At 40.8% G+C, this 15,058-nt stretch overlaps 1 protein-coding gene, 1 long non-coding RNA gene and 1 pseudogene across 5 annotated transcripts in view; 2 read left to right on the top strand and 1 right to left on the bottom strand.

Annotated features, from left to right (window-relative positions):
- The window catches only part of LOC138945575 (UDP-glucose:glycoprotein glucosyltransferase 1-like), a 78,247-nt gene extending 76,459 nt beyond the window's left edge, over positions 1-1,788 (bottom strand). For all 4 annotated transcript variants that reach the window (XM_070317015.1, XM_070317017.1, XM_070317016.1 and 1 more), the window contains exon 1: positions 1,687-1,788. The gene's annotated coding sequence lies outside the window, so the exon portion shown is untranslated. The remainder of the gene's footprint in view (positions 1-1,686) is intronic.
- The window catches only part of LOC138945596 (uncharacterized), a 290,703-nt gene that overhangs the window by 52,289 nt on the left and 223,356 nt on the right, over positions 1-15,058 (top strand). The window lies entirely within an intron of this gene.
- Positions 4,223-15,058, top strand: part of LOC138945574 (protein unc-93 homolog A-like) — a 28,753-nt pseudogene continuing 17,917 nt past the window's right edge.

The raw sequence follows: 15,058 nt of genomic DNA, 5'->3' as shown, positions 1-15,058 counted from the left end.
CCCGGTCGGATTTAGGTTCCCACACCTACCTCCAATGTTTACCGACAAACGCTTCTTTAATAACGGAACACGGGCACCTATTTAAAACAAGAATTGCGTACGGAAAACGCCGGTCATACCAGACAAGACATATTTGCTAAACTTTACGATTTAGAGACTTAAGAATAAAACAATTATCTCAATCGGTCGGAATTAGATACCTTTACCCAACATGACACTGGCTTATCTGAGGATAACATAGACATCAGCTGCAAACCTCACAATTCCATGCCACAAAAGGTATCTCAAATCAGAGCTATATAGATCTATGAAAGGAGAGCTGTCTGAGCCTTGAGTGCATGTTTGCACATATGTCAGTAAACAAAAGTATTGCTCCATGCAGGCATGGGAATTGAAAAAAGTAAAAAAGGCTGAAAAGTTTAAAGTAATATCAATCGAAGACTGGAAGTGTCAAGTCGACGGTGCGAAGCGCCAAGCAGATGGTGCAAAGCACCTAGCCTTGAACTTTTGTTCTCCAAAGAAGCCAAATGGTGCAATTTAGTGTCATCTGAGTTCCAAGTTTGCCATTAAAGTTTTTAGAATCATTTTCGCCTCCCCCATTTATTTTTTTTGCGGACACTTTTGCTTTTTCGGCGGAACAAAAAAGAATTTTGACGGAAGTTTGCCTTTCGGCGGACAATTCCCATGCCTGTCCATGACATGTTTTCCGTTGTTACGTATGCATGCCTTAGGCATTTTGTTAAAAGCTATCATGATCTCTGCTTTTGGTGTCCATATCCCACAATAATTATAATATTGGCTTGGTCATTTGGTGTATTGAGGTCTAACGAATGACGTCTCACAACGTGCGCGGTCGTCCTTGGCGGTCAAGAAAGCCGCCGCGATCATTGCGCAGACGACACTTCTAGCCCGCCAATATTTTTTGTGTGCATCACGTGCTCCACATAAATCGGCCGGAAACGAAGCAATTGGGAAACCTGGATACACAGTGCTTGTTTATATATTTATGGCCTGTGGGCCAGATATAAGTCTTCTGCCATTTAATGATTTCATCTGCATACATAGTTGGTGTTTTTTTGTCCTTTTCTTTTTGTGTGTTCTTGTTAAGTGTTCAGTTCTGGCATGCTTTCTTTTAAAATTAGTGGTTCAACAACTTCAAGTCAACCTAAATCAATGCTTTTTTGGAGAATTGTTAAATGTATTGATCGAATGTTCCTGATGTGACAATGTAGGACAGTAAATTTGTTTTAACTATTAACAACTCTGGTGGTTCTAATCCCCCAAACATTTTTTCATAGACATCAGTGTGAACAATATTCTCTGCAAGTAATTGCTTTGAAATTACCTTGAAATTAATTTATATTACTTTACTGTAGGCCTACTTACTAAAGTGACAAAGGCAGTGATTGTAACATTTGGCAGCTTAGTGAGCAAGAAATTTCATCTGAGAATATATAGTTCTCGGTCTAAGGTTTATCAATCTTGACCAAATATTTATCAACTGAGTGTGTGCCTGTCGTGTCTTCCCATACGGGCCTGTCAAAACATCGTCAATGTAAACTGTTCAATGTAAACACTGTACACAAACAGCCATTTTAACGATTACACAAGTATCGTGAGAGTAAGAAATCGTGATAAATACATAAGGCCCCAAGCGAATACTGTAGAGTACAGATAAATATCTACCTTGCTTGCGTTTTTCGATAATCAGACTGAAACGGCCGGTGTACTTTCCCTGCGCTACACGTAAGTGAGGAGAACGGGCGCAGCCATGTTACAAGAACGGGCTGAAGGGTCGCTATGTGGTAAACGCTGATTGGATGAAAAGAATTAGAATTATTAAAGGTTAAATCAGAATTGATCTATTTCATCAGGAAGCAATAAAATGTCGAGTTTGTTTCGCATGGAACACAAAGGACCTTACGAACAGAAAAACTTGTTAATTTTCAGTGCGGGATTGCAACCCCAAGAGGGATCGTCTGCGAAATTCGATTTCGTGCTGAAAGACATCCTAATGTCAGGTAATTTCATTATTCAAGTCATCGTTTGATCCTTCTATGTTACAGAAAGGTCGATCTGGGAGAAGGGAAATGCAGGCGTAATTTATTTGATAGGAGTAATGCTGTAGTGCAGTGCGGTTACATCTTTTCTTTCGTGTGGCACCACGGCCGCGGATCTCTGGCACGGCCGCTGGCTGTGCCAGCGCTAACCACCGGCACCGGCACAGTGACAGAGCTGTGATCAAATTGACAGGCAAAACTCCCTCCCTTATCCTTTCTTTGGCTTCTAATCGGCGGAGTGTTTGTAACAACGTTGTTCTGTACGATCAGGGTACGTTTCACATGTAGGTCCTAATTTCTATTTCTGGACTGAAAAGTGAAATCAACAGGTTGGTGAACATTTTGATTCTGAAGGGGAAGGAAGTGGCGCAGTTTCATTGCAGCGAAATTGACTCTAGATGCTTGTAGCGGCTACTTCAACAATGCATACACTATGTGTAATTTACATTATAAAGTTTGAACATAGCAGTCTTACAGGAACAGAGGGGGCTTGTTCAGCTGCTGTGTTAATATATTTTCTGTTTATGTCTTGATTTGTTCTCCCTTGTGTTCTCCCTTGTATCAGCTGGCTTGAAACACATTTAGTGATTTACTGATTTAGAGACAAACTTTTTTTGGTGCCATATATATGTGGTCACAGCTCAGTCTTGTTCTGCTGAAAGATGTACAGTTGGGAAGATTATCTTTTTACCTCAGCACTGTTATTGAAAATGAAATGAAAGTGGAATGATCAATGATCGACTGTCACAATTACTGAATTAGTTTACAGCTCACAGATGCCTTAATGAAAATGGCCTTTAGGAACGCATCACGTGTGACACAAAACACTCTCTGAGACATCAAATTCGTCCAAGTGTGTCCTCGGTTAAGTAAGTGCATTTTCTGCATCTTCAAGCTGCACTTCAATCAATCAATCAATCAATGACGCTTATATCGCGCATATTCCGTCGGTACAGTTCTAGGCGCTCTGCAGTGATGCCGTGTGAGATGAAATTTTATAAGGCCAGTAGATTGCAGCCATTTCGGCACATATTTACCTTTCACGGCCTATTATTCCAAGTCACACGGGTATAGGTAGACAATTATTAACTGTGCCTAAGCAATTTTGCCAGGAAAGACCCTTTTGTCAATCGTGGGATCTTTAACGTGCACACCCAATTTAGTGTACACGGGGGGAGGGTTCGGACACCGAAGAGAGTCTGCACACAAAGTTGACTCTGAAATAAATTTCCGCCGAACCTGCAGATCGAACTCACGCTGACAGCGGCCAACTGAATACAAATCCAGCGCGCTACCAACTGAGCTATATCCCCGCACTTGTTGACTTGATCGCAAAAGAATTAGTGATTGTAAAGAAATGTATTTGGTTACAGAGGTCGGAAAAACCTAAGTGAGCGTGACAACATTCAATGCGTACGTAACGCTGTTTTCAACTCTATTTTGGGGGGTCTCAAACACAAAGGAAATAACAATAATTGCACAGGAATGAACCTTTACGAGTTTATCGTTTCACAAAGTGACTTTTCAACAAATCATCCAAAATCAACTTATCGTGTAAATGAAAGTTCTGTAACTTCCAATATATCATATGTACCGAGCCTGTTCCCATTTTTCTGACACCATTTTAGTTGATTTACTGACATTTTTACACTATATTAGTTATTACATATCAAAATACAAATATGTTCATTCATTTTGCTGTGGGTGCTTCTTTAAACATATCTGTATCCAGATAAACAGAGCGTGGAAAGGTCTAACAACATTTGCTTCTGTGAAAATTTCGTTTTAACTTAAGTTACCGACCTAAGAATTCACCAGCTTTGGAGAATGACTCATGAGTCATATTCAAAAGTCTGTATCATGAAGTCTGTCCCATGTTTTTTGTTGTTGTATTTTTCCTATTTAAACACACTCTGAAAATGTCAGGGAAAATAGCAAAATATTAACCAATCTGATTTTTTTGGTCTATGAATGTCAATATCTCTTTAAAATGTTCATAATGTGCTCACTGCTCAACTGTATGAATAATGATGCTGAGACTTTTTCTCTGTGTGTGTGTTGTTAGCAAACAGGAAAAATCGACACCTTTTGTGCATTACAACAGAGAGAGGGTAATGTCAATCTCTGAAGCTATTCTGATTTCTTTTCATGTAGATGTTTGACTGCCTCCAGTGGAACTTCACCCAAGTTCTGGCTTCATCATGAGTACAAGCAGCACATTGTCGCCATGGGACCTGAGCGGCCTAGGAATGGGATTTGGTCTGTACCGTCCGAGGCGGCCCAGCTACACCTTTGCCACTCAGCAAGGCCGACAGCGCTCAGAAAGTTACCGTCATGCTACACGCAGAGACCCAGAAGGAGAGACTTTGCCCCAGGAAGACTACATAGAGAATGTGCTGAGCAAAGTGCGAAAAGATAGCTACTTGAAAGCCACCAGAGACGAGGTTGAACGTAACCATGTTGAGCTCAGCCACTTGACGGGAAATCACCTAAGCATTGTGGAGGAGGGTGCAGGAAATGACGCCCTGTGTGAAAGTCAGAACCATATCAATCAGAAGTTTGCAGCACAGAACTGTAAAGGCAAGGGTGCGAGCAGACAGGCCTCCATGGACACGTTAGATGCCAATGAAAGGTTATCCACAGCAGCAGGAACTCCTTCCGGAGGGGAGCCCACACCTAGCATCGTTTCCTCCAGTCACCCGCCTGTAGGTTTCTGTGCTGGACACAAAAACCTAATTGTTCTCTGTATCAGTTTCATTCTCATCTTCTCTCCATTCCGAGGAGTGCAGAACCTTCAGTCATCCCTGAACGCTGAGGACCAGCTGGGTATCTTTGCCATGAGCTGTCTGCACGGCACCATGGTGTTGACCTGTTTTCTGGCGCCACTCTGGACAAACGTCTTCACTGCCAAGTGGACTTTGGCACTGGGAGCTTTGTGTTTCCTGCTGTGGTTTGGCGCCAATTTTTACCCCACATTCTACACTCTCATACCCGCTGCCCTAGTGGCAGGCTTTGGTCATGGCTTGCTGTGGACGGCAGAATCGTCGTATTTGCTAAAGCTGGCGTTCGATTCAGCGCACGCCACCAAGGAGCAGCTGGAGTCGAAGATGTACCGATTCCACGCAGTGTTCCTGGCTTGCTTTCAAACGACACACATCTGGGGCAACCTCATTTCCTCCTTGTTACTGAGTCACAGAACAAAGGTGGTTCAGGAGCAGGAGAGGCTAGAATTAGCTGCTCAAGCGGCGATTTTAAACATGACAGCGGAACAGCTGAACTCCATGATGACAGGGGAGCCGACCGCACAGTGTGGAGTGTTGTACCAGTGCAAGCCTGATCAGTACATCGAAATTTTTCCCGGCAAAAATTACGGTGAGTAGATTTTGTTTGAGCTGTTGTCTTTTGAGATTGTTTGCTTGCTTGATTGGAATGTCCCAAGTTCAGGTCATGCTTTTTGTTTTTATGTTTAAGTTTATTTTCAAGTGAAGGACGATTCAAAACGCATAGAATTGCAAGTTTGCAATGTACAGAATGAAACTGAATCAGGAATTGCATGAGTTAAATCCTTCTCCTTCTGCATGAGCCATTCTTTTAGATTTTCGTTTCTTATATTTTTTTTGTTTATGTTTTGGTCTGTCTCTGTGTTTGTATGTCTTTGTCATTCAAGTCATAAAAAAGCATTGGAAGTGACAAGCAATCTACATTTGTTATATTATATATTTGAGATGAACCTCTTTTTTGGTTATGCATGATCGTGAAAAGAATGTTTCATTACTTAGCTGTAAATTTGAAGGTTAGACTAGTACTAGTAGTAGTACGTGCAAGAGTTTATCAGGGGTTGCGCTGACTTTGTCGGTTGACATGCAACAAGACCTATTTTGTGCAGGGAAATATGGCTAAACTCAAAAATGGCACCAAAAAAATCCAACATTATCGTAAAATTTAAATGCTTACAATGTCAATGAGCGCGACCTTTGGTTTTATATTTTGAATGTTTTTATTCCTTTCATATGTAGACTTTTTTTTTTTGCATTTGTCTTTTGCTCCTGATTTGGAATGATTTGTTTAAAAACTTTTTTTTGTGATGCTGACAGTGTCGTCGTTGATGTGGAATGCTGGCCAATTTTCTGTTGTCTGGTGATCATCATACATGTATCAAAAACAAAAGGGAAAAAAGATGGATCCTACAGAACAGTGACGACTGCAGTCAATCCCTGGCGAAACCCTGTGTTGAGTGTGCTTTCAGATGTTCATGGTTGGTGCTGACAGTGACACAATCTCCACTGTAACTTTGTAAGTTAATATTTTTATTTTTTGTGTGTGTGTGGTCTTTTTACAGGCTGTTTATTTTGTCTTTTGGCAATTTCACGATTCAGCCTCCTTTATTTACATACTGAAAGAAAAGTTAACATTTTTATGTTCATTCAGGGGTGACAACGGCATGTCCATGGGGCTAAATCTGGAAATTGCGTGTCTTTTTCGTTTTTGGCTCACGTAAGTGTAGCCTATGCGATGATAAACTTTGTCTGTCTGTGCGTGCGTGCGTGCGTGTGTGTGTGTGTGATAGAAACTTTAACATTTCCGAGTCTATGGATAAAGCTCGCATAAGAAGATTACGTCTCGGTCAAAAGTGTTTGACGTGTGTGATAGAAACTATTTGAAGACGTCACATTATGATGTAAGAGGGTTAGACGTCACGCAAAGGAATTACTGAAAGTCTCGGTCATTGTTATTGTGAGCGGGCCGAGACTACTTGGCAGATCCAGGGTCTCGCTTTCTTGCACAGTTTCACCTATATGCTTACTGTGTGTGTGTGTGTGTGTGTGTGTGTGTGTGTGTGTGTGTGTTACTGTGTGTATGTGTGACGGAGTGATTGAGTTTGTGTTACTGTTTGTCAATTTCTTACGTGAGCCTTGAAGGCTTTGCCTCTTGTTAAAATTTTGTTTACTCTGTATAGTTGTTGTTAAATGATTGTTTTAGAGCTGCCAACTGTTACGCTTTCAGTGTAGCATGCTACGTTTGAAGACAAATTGCCAAGCTTAAAATTGTTATGCTCAAACAAATAAACATGCAACTGTTTGTTCTTTCTTGTGAGTCTTGATACTCATTTCGGATTCTTTATTCATGTAGCGTTCAGAATATGGGTCCCAAAACACACTAAAAAGTGGCACTGCAGACACTCTATTGTTCATTATGTTTCTGCTTTCTAGATAAACTGTTTAAAAATGTATAGTCTTGCGCAAATTAGCATAAATGCGAATTATTTTAGACAATGCTATACTAAAACACCATTTGCTACGCTGAAAATTATACACAAAAATCTAATTGAAGCTTCACAAGGGTTGGCAAGTCTGTTGTTTGGATGACCTTCTAAGCTTGTAAAAGGCTGAAGAACCCCCCCCCCCCCCAGGTACTATTGTGTGGTGTAACCATGCACCTCTTTCTCATGTTCCCAATAGAGATGGATGTTTGCATGACTTGATTTTTGTATAAATTTGATAAGCAGAAAAAGTATTATAGATCTAAAGGCATAAGGCTGTGCTTGCTTAGTTTAAAATTATTCAAGACTAGCTACTGAGGAGGAAATAAAGCTGTATGCACTCATGTTTACCTTTGTTTCTCATAACCCACGCACACATGCGTACCCACACAAACACACACACACACACACACACGCACACACACACACACACACACACACACCTTCCAGCACAGACAGAAACAGCATCATATGACAAAGACAAAGAGGACTGGAAAGGATCTGAGGGGTGGGTGGGGTGGATAGGCGGGTGGGGGTTGGATAGGCCAATGGAGGAGAGAGGAGCCAGTCTTTCAGTCTTAACTCCATAGCTGTATTGATTTCTCCTGATTCTTTTTTGCCAGGACAACATGACACCAGGGAAACAAGGGTAGAGAATGACCACTTGATGCATTCATACTTGTCTGCTACGCATCACATTGCTTCTTCCTTTCTACTCTATTGTGAAGAGGAGTCGAGCAGATAGGGCTTCCAACTCTTTATCCCTATACAGATTCAAACTAATCATCATTGATTGTAACTGGAGTGCTTAAGACATAACAAAAAAGTGCTTGTGTACATGGTGAAGCTATGAAAATAATCAATGTTTCGGGTTTGAAAATAATGTGTGTCTTGTGCTTCCAGACAAGATAGGGATAATTAGATTGTTGAACTTCTTGAATAATACATTCCAAATGTAAATACTGCAGTACCCAAAAGTAAGCTTGGACCCGGCCCAGAATATGACGATTTGAAAGAGACTGTGTTGTGTGCATACAATTCCTCCCCTACAGTCCAACCCCACTGCAAGCAACCCCCCCACACACACACACACACACACAGTGACACACACTCACACACAAAACAAAACAAACAAACAGAAGAAAAGAAACTATCTCTTTCACTCCCACATGACATGAACTGAATCCCCACACTCCCTCCTAAAACCCCAACGAGTCAGTCTTTCTTCGGATTCCAGCTTTATGTGGCAATGGCACGCAAAGCAGTCGAAACAGATCAAATCAGAAAAAGATTATGTTTCATTGGTAGGTGAAATTGCATGTCAAACGAAAACAAAACTGGCAGGTCTGTCTGGTTTGCAATTTTATTCTGTTATTTTTCAGACCTTAAATTGTATGGGTATATTGCTGTCTGAGCGAACGACGAAGAAGAAGTATGGGTATATCGGATGTCCGTCTGCCACGGTAAATCGATATCTTGAAATGAACGATAGTGCCACTAGAAATTTTAAGGTGAAAGTGTTATGGGGAAGTCAGCATCAACCCTTGGTGAGCAGACATATTTTTTGCATTGAAGTGGACATGTTTATATTATTGTTTCGGGCGCATTGAACTTGATAATTATGCCATACATTTTGGACAAAGTAACGGCTCAAAATAAAAACATAGTACAGTGGTACCTGCGATGAAAGGACACCTTTGGGAACAGCAAAAAGTGTCCCTACATTGCAGGTGGCCTGTCATGACAAGTTTATTTTGGTGGAGATAATAGACAAAGGGACCATGGAATCTGTCCTTTTTAGGGAGGTGTCCTCTCATTGGAGGGGCCACACATCGCAGGAACCACTGCACTCCCCAGTTACCGTTGAACCCGCCTCAAGATCCCCCCCCCCCCCCCCCCCCCCCCCACCACCAAAGATGTAAGGTGACCCTCCTTCAATCAATCAATCAATATGAGGCTTATATCGCGCGTATTCCGTGGGTACAGTTCTAAGTGCAGGGATTTTTTACACCCCCGGTATAGGGGTGTGAATAGGTTTCGGTCGATGTGTTTGTTTGTTTGTTTGTTTGTGTGTTTGTGTTCGCATATAGATCTCAAGAATGAACGGACCGATCGTCACCAAACTTGGTGAACAGGTTCTATACATTCCTGAGACGGTCCTTACAAAAATTGGGACCAGTCAAACACACGGTTAGGGAGTTATTGGTGGATTAAAATTATACAAGGACTTATAGAGGGAGATATTAATGGTCAAAGGGAAATAACCATTCTCACTCAGTCACTGCCACCAACTGAGAAGGTTATTTCCCTTTGACGGGGGTGTTTTTCCTACCTCGGAGGAATTTCTTGTTTTTTTTAATTTTTTTTATTTTTATTTTTTTTATGCAATTTATATCGCGCACATATTCAAGGCGCAGGGATTTATTTATGCCGTTTGAGATGGAATTTTTTTACACAATACATCACGCAATCACATCGGCCAGCAGATCGCAGCCATTTCGGCGCATATCCTACTTTTTACGGCCTATTATTCCAAGTCACACGGGTATTTTGGTGGACATTTTTATCTATGCCAATACAATTTTGCCAGGAAAGACCCTTTTGTCAATCGTGAGATCTTTAACGTGCACACCCCAATGTAGTGTACACGAAGGGACCTCGGTTTTTCGTCTCATCCGAAAGACTAGCACTTGAACCCACCACCTAGGTTAGGAAAGGGGGGAGAAAATTGCTAACGCCCTGACCCAGGGTCGAACTCGCTTCCGAACGCAAGTGCGTTACCACTCGGCCACCCACTTCTTTTAAGACCCTTGTTTTAAGATTTCGGTCAGTTAATTTACCTCCATTTTAAGACTCTCCCTCTCTGATTTTTGCACATTTTTTTAGGTCTTAAAGTTTAAAAGGGGGTCCCCCTGTACAAAGTCACTGCTTGGTCATCATTTGAAGAAGGTTTAACGTCAAGATACTACAATCTTGAGCTTTAGCATTTTAAGCCCTGTAGAAGACTGTACCGAGTTTCAGTTAAAAATGCACTTTAGTTAAATACCGACAGACAATCACATTATGTCTGAGTACAATTTTAGGCCGAACTGAAGTCGGTGGATATAACTATAAGTCTTCTATGCCTTCAGTTTGTCTTCTCTCTGACACTTGAAATCACTTCTGACTGGGCACACACAAGAATAGTAAAGAGCTGATTTTCATACAGATGAGGCATTTACTGACCGGCCGGTTTATTTTTTCAATTCCAATGTTTCAAGAGAGAAGCAGACCAGCTAGTGTACAAGAAAACTGCTGCCGGGTTATTATGATTTGACTCTGTTCAGTTGACTGAGATATAGTATTTTCGCCGAGTTTCAATTCACGTTAACTAAAGATACAAGTTCTAATCACATTGTCTACAGATACAAATTCCAATCACATTTAAAACTATATATATAAACATACAAGTTTTAATCACATTAATGAGATAAAACGTTTGAGGATTTTTAGGATCAGTTCAGAATTTGCCGATTTCTTTGTTTGTTCTCCCCCTATACCCGTCCCAGGATGGGGGTGCTTTGCGGGTACACCCACTCATGCTATTTGAAAGTGACTATGTTTGTTCGTTAATTTGTACATGGTTTAAGTCCAGCATGCATACATATATATATTTTCTTATTCACACATTTTTTATGACAAACTTCTGCCTTTTTAGTGCGCACCATCATGCGATGTAAGTAAATTATGATGTGCACCTTCCAACATGTACTGAGGTAATGATGACATTGTTGAATAGATTATATGCGTTATTGCATGCATCCTTTCCTCAAATTGTACGCCATTTGAGTATATGTCATTGTCCAAATTATTTCTCTGTTTTCTTCTTCTTTTTATATTTAGTCAAGTTTTGACTAAATATTTTAACATCGAGGGGGAATCGAAACGAGGGTATGGTGTATGTGTGTCTGTCTGTGCGTGTGTGTGTGTGTGTGTGTGTGTGTGTGTGTAGAGCGATTCAGACTAAACTACTGGACCGATCTTTATGAAATTTGACATGAGAGTTCCTGGGTATGAAATCCCCGAACGTTTTTTTCATTTTTTTGATAAATGTCTTTGATGACGTCATATCCGGCTTTTCGTGAAAGTTGAGGCGGCACTGTCACGCCCTCATTTTTCAACCAAATTGGTTGAAATTTTGGTCAAGTAATCTTCGACGAAGCCCGGGGTTCGGTATTGCATTTCAGCTTAATGGCTTAAAAATTTATTAATGACTTTGGTCATTAAAAATCTGAAAATTGTAAAAAAAAATAAAAATTTATAAAACGATCCAAATTTACGTTTATCTTATTCTCCATCATTTGCTGATTCCAAAAACATATAAATATGTTATATTCGGATTAAAAACAAGCTCTGAAAATTAAATATATAAAAATTATTATCAAAATTAAATGTTCCAAATCAATTTAAAAACAGTTTCATCTTATTCCTTGTCGGTTCCTGATTCCAAAAACATATAGATATGATATGTTTGGATTAAAAACACGCTCAGAAAGTTAAAACGAAGAGAGGTACAGAAAAGCGTGCTATGCAGCATAGCGTAACCACTACCCCGCTCTTCTTGTCAATTTCACTGCCTATGCCGTGAGCGGTGGACTACGAGTATCGGTGCAAGACAACTGCACCCCAAATGAGCCCGATTGCACCCCAACACCTCTGGGGTGCAATTGGGCTAATTTGTTTGGACAATACCAACCCATTCCACACCATCCCTTACAAGGCCTCAATTGGCTTATTCTTGAGACTCTAAAGATTTTTGGTTAAAAACGATGAATGATTTGGAAATTTTATTATAAAATAGTTCATGTATAAAGCAGTAAGATAATTAAAATGATCTACACGCAAACACCTTCACTGAACATGCATGAACTTGTGACCGAGGCACACCATGTAGTCTCTCAATGTCATGTCACCATTTTGCAGCTTTTGCCTCTGTTTGAAGGCAAAGCGGACTTTCCTGAGAGCATCGGACCTGATCAGAGCACGTATGTGCAATGTCCGCATTCTGATGTAGGTGTTTGCCTGTATGTTCAGGATCTGGTCCATGAATACAAACACGCTTTCTTTTATTTCGGCTGGTATCCTCTGTGTACATCTGCTTTTCATATATAATTGCTGGTTTGCCCCTCTCGCTGGTAGTTTCAACAAAATCCATCATCCAACTTTCAGTGTTTCAAAGGCAGAATGTGGGAATAGCACAACAGTTGTTGTAACGGACAAGAAAAGACGTGAGCACATGTTCAGCACAAGTGGCAACCCATGTCCGCAACGTGATTTTCACTCAAAGCCACTCTGACGAACTCGGTAAGACAGTAATACTTGTGAGGCCCTATAAGGGTTATGGTTCTCAAAAAAACCCATGATGGGGTGTAATTGGCCACATTTTTTTCGGGGGGTGCTATTGGGCAAGTTTGTGCTTGGGGTGCAATTGTACTGTAGCCACGAGTATACGGTCTTGCTGCGTTGCATTGCGTTCAGTTTCATTCTGTGAGTTCGACAGCTACTTGACTAAATATTGTATTTTCGCCTTACGCGACTTGTTCTTCTTTGTTCATGGGCTTAGACTCCCACGTTCACTCATGTTTTTAGCACGAGTGGATTTTTACGTGTATGACCGTTTTTACCCCGCCATTCAGGCAGCATACGCTGATTTCGGGGGAGGCATGCTGGGTATTTTCGTGTTTCGATAACCCACCGAACTCTGACATGGATTACAGGATCTTTTCCGTGTGCATTTGGTCTTGTGCTTGCGTGTACACACGAAGGGGGGTAAGGCACTAGCAGGTCTGCACATAAGTTGACCTGGGAGATCGGAAAAATGTCCACTCTTAACCCACCAGGCGGCAGTGACCGGGATTCGAACTCACGACCTCCCAATTAGGAGGCCGACGTCTTACCACTGCGCCAGTCGTTCTCTATTTTGACTTCCCAAATGGGGCTCACTCAAGTCATGCACGTTCACATATTTTCAAAAAGAAGAAGGAAATTTGATGAACATTTGGCCAGCTACAAGTGCCTCAAAGATTGTTCTGTCAAAAGAATTTGTTTAAATTTACATGTCGTAACAAGTCCGTGAAACCAGGTGCAATGGTTGCGCTGATGAACTACAACCACAGCTAGGTGAACAAAAAAAGACAGTGCATGCCTACTGACCTTTAAAAAAAAAAGTTTACACCTGTTTGTCTGTGCATGTAAAAAGGAGATAAAGGTACACATAAATTTGTTATGAACAGAAAGTCTAAAGGCGATCCTTAATTGAGCCTATAGCCGACTTGACGAAGTCGTTTTATCAAAAACTCAGTGCAAAAGCTGTGTGTGGCCAGCTTCGCGAAGTGTACTTTGGGTAGTCGACTTCACCCAGTTAATTTGAGGCTTATGAGAGCAGTGATTTAAGAGTATGGGAGGTACACAAATGTGGGTCTTTACCACACAAAACAAGTCGCGTAAGGCGAAAATACAATATTTAGTCAAGTAGCTGTCGAACTCACAGAATGAAACTGAACGCAATGCCATTTTGTCAGCAAGACCGTATACTCGTAGCATCGTCAGTCCACCGCTCATGGCAAAGGCAGTGAAATTGACAAGAAGAGCGGGGTAGTAGTTGCGCTAAGAAGGATAGCACGCTTTTCTGTACCTCTCTTTGTTTTAACTTTCTGAGCGTGTTTTTAATCCAAACATATCATATCTATATGTTTTTGGAATCAGGAACCGACAAGGAATAAGATGAAAGTGTTTTTAAATTGATTTCGACAATTTAATTTTGATAATAATTTTTATATATTTAATTTTCAGAGCTTGTTTTTAATCCGAATATAACATATTTATATGTTTTTGGAATCAGCAAATGATGGAGAATAAGATAAACTTAAATTTGGATCGTTTTATAAATTTTTATTTTTTTTTACAATTTTCTGATTTTTAATGACCAAAGTCATTAATTAATTTTTAAGCCACCAAGCTGAAATGCAATACCGAAGTCCGGGCTTCGTCGAAGATTACTTGACCAAAATTTCAACCAATTTGGTTGAAAAATGAGGGCGTGACAGTGCCGCCTCAACTTTCACGAAAAGCCGGATATGACGTCATCAAAGACATTTATCAAAAAAATGAAAAAAACGTTCGGGGATTTCATACCCAGGAACTCTCATGTCAAATTTCATAAAGATCGGTCCAGTAGTTTAGTCTGAATCGCTCTACACACACACACACACACACAGACACACACACACACACACACACACACGCACATACACCACGACCCTCGTTTCGATTCCCCCTCGATGTTAAAATATTTAGTCAAAACTTGACTAAATATAAAAAAGGGGGGGGGGGGCAGACATGGTAGTAGCAGTGTATTTTCTAACTCTAATGTGTTTTTGTTGTGATCAGATCGCGCAGACATGTGGCCGGTGCTGTGGCAGCTGATGTGTGGCTACATCGTGCTGGCTTTTCTGGGATTCTGTCTGATACTGATCGTTCTTGATCGCATCGGGGCCCAGGCCGACCCAGACAGCACAGGCTTTCAGGTTGGTATTGTCTTGTCTATCACTATGTTTGTTTTCTTTACGGTGCACTTACAGTCTATGTAAAAGCGCTTGAAGCAAAGGTTTATTTAATTATTGTATAAAAACTCATGTGTATGTATAAAGATTTAGCCCAACCTACACTGATCGATACGTATACTGAGGTGCACAAGTGT

This window comes from Littorina saxatilis, linkage group LG13, assembly GCF_037325665.1.
Source record: "Littorina saxatilis isolate snail1 linkage group LG13, US_GU_Lsax_2.0, whole genome shotgun sequence".
Classification (NCBI taxonomy): Eukaryota; Metazoa; Mollusca; class Gastropoda; order Littorinimorpha; family Littorinidae; genus Littorina; species Littorina saxatilis.
The sequence above is the reverse complement of the archived record's forward strand: the minus strand, read 5'-3'. Positions and strand labels throughout refer to the sequence as shown.